The sequence below is a fragment of the Carcharodon carcharias genome, chromosome 13, assembly GCF_017639515.1.
Source record: "Carcharodon carcharias isolate sCarCar2 chromosome 13, sCarCar2.pri, whole genome shotgun sequence".
In the NCBI taxonomy this organism is placed as follows: Eukaryota; Metazoa; Chordata; class Chondrichthyes; order Lamniformes; family Lamnidae; genus Carcharodon; species Carcharodon carcharias.
The window spans coordinates 99,066,994-99,073,583 of NC_054479.1; positions in this window are offsets into that span (position 1 = coordinate 99,066,994).

Here is a 6,590-nt window from a genome sequence, read left to right on the forward strand (position 1 = left end):
GGATTTACTTCCCTCCTGGCAGGAGAAGAGAGTACAAAACACAAAGAAGAGACAGTGAACCAGCTCACTGCCCCTCCTTTGTGTTTTGTGCTCTCTTATAACGGCACCTGCAGAGGAGGAGGCAATGGGTGCCAGTGGTGTTTTAGGATATCTGGCCATTAGAGGTGGGGAGATTGAGGCCTTCCAGCTGCCTGACCACAGAATAAAGTATTAGACACCACATGGCATACAACACTCAGTCATGTTGACTTGATGTCAGCTGTGTGTGAAATATGATCATGTGCATAATGATCACTTAAACATTCTTACCTTCACAGTTCTAATTCATGTCTTTAAAAATCCCCTACAGGGCTTTTATGCATCCTGCAGGGTGTGGTAGATGAGGATGATGATGATGCCTCAGAAAAGGTCTCACATACAATGAGGGTACACAGTCACAGGACTCATGCAGACCATATCCCAGCTCAGATACTCATACCTGCTCACCCCACCGTGGTCAATCAACAACCCAAATGCTGCCTCATGCCCCAGTGGCCAAGTCTGCCCCTGCACATGGTGGGGTCCTGATGGGCTTCAAAACCCAGAGGAGGTTGGGCAAGAGCATCACAACAGTCAGCACTGTGATCTGAGCAGCCTACCTCTAAATCTGCTGAGGTTACAGTGTTTGAGCCATGTAAAAGTGCTCAGAAGAAGAACAGTAAAGATTTGTAGCTGTAAAAGAGTCTGCACATTATGTTACACAACATTAAATTTGTTTTATTTTTGAGTCAAATAAATATTGTCGGTTTCCATCACAGAACCTTAGAAAGGTTATGGTGCAGAAAGAGGCCATTCAGCCCATCGTGTCTGTGCCAACCAAAAGAGGAAAAAAGAAACTAGCTGCACATTTCAATCCCACTTTCTAGCACCTTGTCCTTAGCCTTGCAAGTTTCAGCACTTCAGATCCAGATTCAGATACCTATTAAATAAATTGAGCATTTCAGTTTCAACTACCAACTTAGGCAGTGAATTCCAGATGCCCACCACCTTCTGGGTAAAAAAGTTTTTCCTCATGTCCCCTCTAATCCTTCTGTCAATCACCTTAAGTGTATTTGGTAATTGACCCCTGAGCTAGGGGAAACAAGCCTTTCCTGTCTACCCTATCTAGGTCCCTCATAATTTTGTACACCTCAATTAGGTCACCCCTAAGCTGCCTCTGTTCTAAGGAAAACAACCCCAGCCTATCCAATCTCTCCTCATAGCTGCAATTTTCAAGCCTGGGCAACATTCTTGTGAATCTCCTCTGCACTCTCCCCAGAGCAATTATGTCCTTCCTGTAATGTGACCAGAATTGTACACAAACCTCCAGATGTGGCCTAACTAACATTTTATACAGTTCCAGCATTACATCCCTGCTTTCGTATTCAATACCTCGCCCAATAAAGGAAAGCATTCCATGTGCATTCTTGACCACCTTGTCCACCTATTCTGCCACCTTCTGTGACATGCACTCCAAGATCCCTTATTTCCTCCATCCCTCTCAATAGCTTCCCATTTATTGAGTATTCCTTTGCATTGCCCTCCCCAAATGCATTACCTCACACTTTTCTGGATTGAATTCCCTTTGCCATTCTCTGCCCACTCAACCAAACCATTGATATAATTCTGGAGTTGACAGCTATCCTCTTCACTATCAACTACACGGCCAATTTTTGTGTCATCTGCAAATTTCCCAATCATGCCTCCCACATTTAAGTCTAAATCATTAATATATACAACAAACAGCAAGGGCCCCAACATTGAGCCCTGTGGAACACCAGTGGAAACTGTTTTCCATTTGCAAAAACATCAATCGACCATTACCCTTTGTTTCCTGGCACTGAGCCAATCATTTTCCTGTGTTCCACATTTTTGTTTACCATCTGGCTAGTGACCTTTTCACTTGTGATGAATGGTAAGGCATGAATTGGCACGGAGTAATGCGTGGCTATGAAAGGGATACTTGGTTGTTTGTATCGTTACTTTATTAGAGAACCTTGCAATATTGAGGTCATCCAGGGAGACATTATGCCCCACTGGTGGTGCCTTGCCCATATGACATTCCATCTAATCCTCCTCCTCAGAATCATCTGAAGAGAGTCTGTGCTCTTTATCTTATTCTTCTTGCTGATCCAAACTCAGTGCTGCACAATGTTGTGCAGCATTCCATCACCATTTTGGAGACCCTGGCTGGTGTGTACTAAAGGGTGCCCCCGGATTTATCCAGACACCTGAAGTGCATCTTCAACATGGCGATAATTTTTGCCAGTAACGCATCTGTTTAGCATATGGCTTTTAATGTTTCATTCCTGGGCGCCTCTGGTTGAGTTCCTCATTGGGTCTCATCAGCCATGTTTTAAGTGGGTATCTCTTGTCTTCGAGCAGCCAGCTGGTGAGTCTGCTTCAAGATGTGAAGTGATCAGGGAGGATGGACTGCCGCAGGATGAAAGCATCATGGCAGCTGCCTGGGAATCTTGTACACCTGCAGAAACATCATTGTGAGGTTACACATCAGCTCACATTCATGGAACGGAAGCCCTTGCATTGATCAAAGCTGCTGTGTGATTTGGGTTTGCCTTAATTTCCACATCCTGCACCTATGGGAAGCCAGTTGGAGCCCCAGACCTGATTGCCTGCTCATTCTGGCTGACATCGTCAAGGGCAAAGTTCACATAATTGCCAGCCCTGGCAATCAAGCCATCAGTCACCTGTCTTACACATTTGTGGTTCACTGATTGTCAGATCCTGCAAATGTCTGTGGCAGTACCCTGCAAGGATCCAGAGGCAAAGAAGTTGAGGGGAGTAGTGACTTTTACAGTCACTGGTAAAGCATCATCACCAGGTCCACTTGGCAGCAGGTCTTGTTCTAGCAGGTTGCAAATGTCTGACATCAGCTGACACAGGACCCTGAGATTCCTGAGGAACTGCTGTTCAGATATGTCGGGGAAGTTTATCTTCTGCCTGCAGACATTGTGGGCTGGATTTTGCCATCAGCGAGCAGGGGGCGGGGCCTGCTCACCGATGGCAAAATGACGCGGGATGACGGGGGAACAATTTAAATTTTCAAGAAGGCAGGGCACAGTAAGATCAGTTGTCTGCCTGCCGACCTGTCAATGGCCAGTTGAAGTCATTGACAGGATAATTAAAACAATTAAAGGCCCTGCCCATCCAACCTTAAGGTTGGCGGGCAGGCCAGGAGCCCCAGCGGGCTTCTGAAAAAACATGAAACCTCATCCACTGGTGGGATAAGGTTTCATGTAGGGTTTTAAAAAGTTTATTAAAGTTTCAGTGAAATTTATTAACATATCCATGAGGGGGACATGTTAAGGACTTTATTATTTTTCTATTCTTAAAGTTTATACAGCTGTCAGCGATCTCCCTCAGACAGCACTTAGCCTCAGGGAGATGTGCGCTGTTTCGTGTGCATGCGCAAAAGTGTGCACTCTCGCATTTGAGGAATCCCCTCCCGCACAGGAATAGTGCTTCCCGGCGGACATCACACTGGGCGGGCCTTAATTGGCCCACTTAAAATGGCAGTGGGGCCCGCTTCTCCGGCGGGAATCAGCTACCCACCCGCTAGAGATTGGGTTGGGCCAGCCCACCCGACAGGCAGAAAATTCTGCCCTGTGTGTCTGGTATGGCGCCCTGCGAGCAGCACTTCTCTGCTGATTCCCTCTCTCTCCATGGAGCTGCAGGCCTATGAGCAACAGGCTATTTTTTTCTAGTTGTTCCTGGAATGTGGGTACCACTGGCTGGGCCAGCATTTATTGCCCATCCCTAATTACCCTTGAGAAGGTGGTGGTGTGCTGCCTCTTGAATTGCTGCAGTCCATGTGTTGTAGGAACATCCACAGTGCTGTTGGGAAAGGAGTTCCAGGATTTTGACTTGGTGACAGTGAAGGAGCAGTGATATAGTTCTAAGTCAGGATGGTGTGTGATTTGAAGGGAAACTTCCAATTGATGGTGTTCCCATGCATCTGCTGCCCTTGTCCTTCAACGTGATAGAGGTCGCAGGTTTAGAAGGTGCTGTCGAAGGAGCCTTGGTGAGTTTCTGCGGTGGATCTTGTAGAGCTCGTGCTGTTCCTGCTCTTGCTGCTCCTACTGGTCATCTTTGTCCTCATCTGCAGTCCAAAGTAACACAGCATCAGTGGCACCTGATCCAAATTGCAGATCAGGCATCCAAAGTGTAGATGACACCTCCAAAGTTGTAAAAGTTACTTCTCAGCACAAGTACTGTTAATAAAGCCTTTCACGTAAGCAGGCAGAAAAGTAGTTGTGAGGTTTCAGTACTTATTGGCATATTTCCCTGACATATCTGCAGCACCCTCAATTGGCATTGTGTTCTAGCATTGCTTTATTGGGGTTTTCCAGGAAGACCAAGAAATTTGTGGACCCACATTTAAATTGCAAAAGCCATGTTAATAATGCTGTAATTACATAACTGCTGTAATTGAGCAATTAAAATATTTAAATTGACAACCTCTCTTTCTGGAGGGGATTGTGCACACATACCCAAACGCTCTGGAGTTAAATGCGGAAGTCAGTGGGTTGGAGCCCACATCCTGACTTGCTCACATTTTTCTGGACCCCAACCCACATCCAAACACTCACCCAGGTTAAAAATCTCTCCAATACTACTACTTTCCAATGGGGTTCATCTACAATAAATTCAGCAGAAGGTCTTCAGAAATGGCATTAACGATACCCACACTGAATCTTTGGGGCACGTAAGGATTGTCCACTGAAATTACAGCAGATAGTGGGAAAATTCTCACAGAAGTTCAACCCCAAAATCTTTTATTCAACTTTTGTACTTCATAATATAAGTCATTTCCCCCTACAAACAAATATGTGTAACATACAATATAACGACAACAATCAAAGAATCGTAAGCCATATTTATGAATTGACACAAATTGCACCATAAGCATATTACTGGATATTGTATGCGGTGCAAAACAAAGATCAACTTTTAACTTGAGAGTGGTCCTACCTGAAGAGTGCAGTGTCTTCTTCAATATTCAGCCCTTCAATGGTCCACTTAGGCTGGTGGTCTGCCATGAGCCTCTGGCCTGCAAACACTGCTTTGGCTACTTTGGATGTGCTGGTTCCATTCTGTCATTACTGCCAAATAGGAAAAGATCAACATAAGGAGAAAGCTCTTGAGGTACTTACACTTCAACAACTCTACAAGTAAGCTCTTGGTTGAAGCCTGTTTTGGATAATTCTGGAAGGTCATATGCTCGCATTAATCATCTAAAAATTAGGTATCAAAAGTCTCCTGATGGCACTTTCTTTGATGTGGGCACTTTCACAATACGGGAGGCAAACTCAGATTGTATGATCTTCTGTAGGATTGTAAATATAATGTGGCCCCAAGTGGATAATGAATCTGCATGTGGAATCAGTATACAGCTTCAGTAATGGAAGTAATCTTTCTATTTATTTTTTCCCACAGGGTAGGGAACCTATCGCTGTCTGATTCTTTTGCTTGGGTTGACATGTGTGGTCAATTCTAACATCCTCAGGCTTCCCATTGCAGTGCTGCTAGAACATGGGATAGTGAGCTTGGGTTACTGCATAGTTATTTCCTAATCTCGGCTTTACCATTATAAGGAAAACTAAATGAAGATCGCACATTAGATTCTGTTGCACACTACTTGGTTCAAGTGCCATTGATGGATACCAGGAATCAGATCACAGTGAGTAGCATAGTGAGATTTAGAAAATGGGAAGAGTAGAAACACAGAAAATAGGCTAAGGGTTTTCAGTGCAGTACATCATGGTGTTCTATAAACTGAGCTTCAGTCGTGCACATATAAATGACAGAATTGTGCAGAAAGGTTACATTTACTTAAAAACATATTAGGCAGAGTATTTGAGGGGATGGTGATGTAGTGGTAATGTCACTGGACTCGTTGCCCAGAGACCCAAACTGATGCTGTGGGGACTTGGGTTCAAATCTCACATGGCGGCTGGTGGAATTTAAATTAAATTAATTTTTAAAAATCTGGAATTGAAAATTAGTCTCAGTAATGTTGACCAGGAAACTATTGTCAATTGTCATAAAAACCCACCTGGATCACTAAAGTCCTTTAGGGAAGGAAATCTGCCATCCTTACCCGGTCTGGCCTACATGTGACTCCAGGCCCACAGCAATAAGGTTTACTCTTAACTGTCCTCTGAACTTGCCTAGCATGCCATTCAGCTCAAGAGTAATTAGGGATGGGCAACATATGCTGGCCTTACCAGCGACACAGACATCCCATGAAAGGATAAAATAAAAATTGAGCAAGCCTTGACCTTGTTAAACTATACCATTGTACAATATATGGATACAGCAACTGTTTACAACTTTTGTAATTCTTAGCCCTAGTTAATAGTTTGGTGTAGTGCATTGAACCAGTGTAGGAGATAAAATCTTTAAATTTGCAAGATGACATTGTTCTCTTGCTCAGTTAAGTGATGATGACATGGATTTTGTCAATTCTTAAGGTTCACTGTCCCCTAAGAATACATGGGGCTGCTCCAGCATGAGTACGCACTCTGTATCCCAGTGGACACTTGCATTAA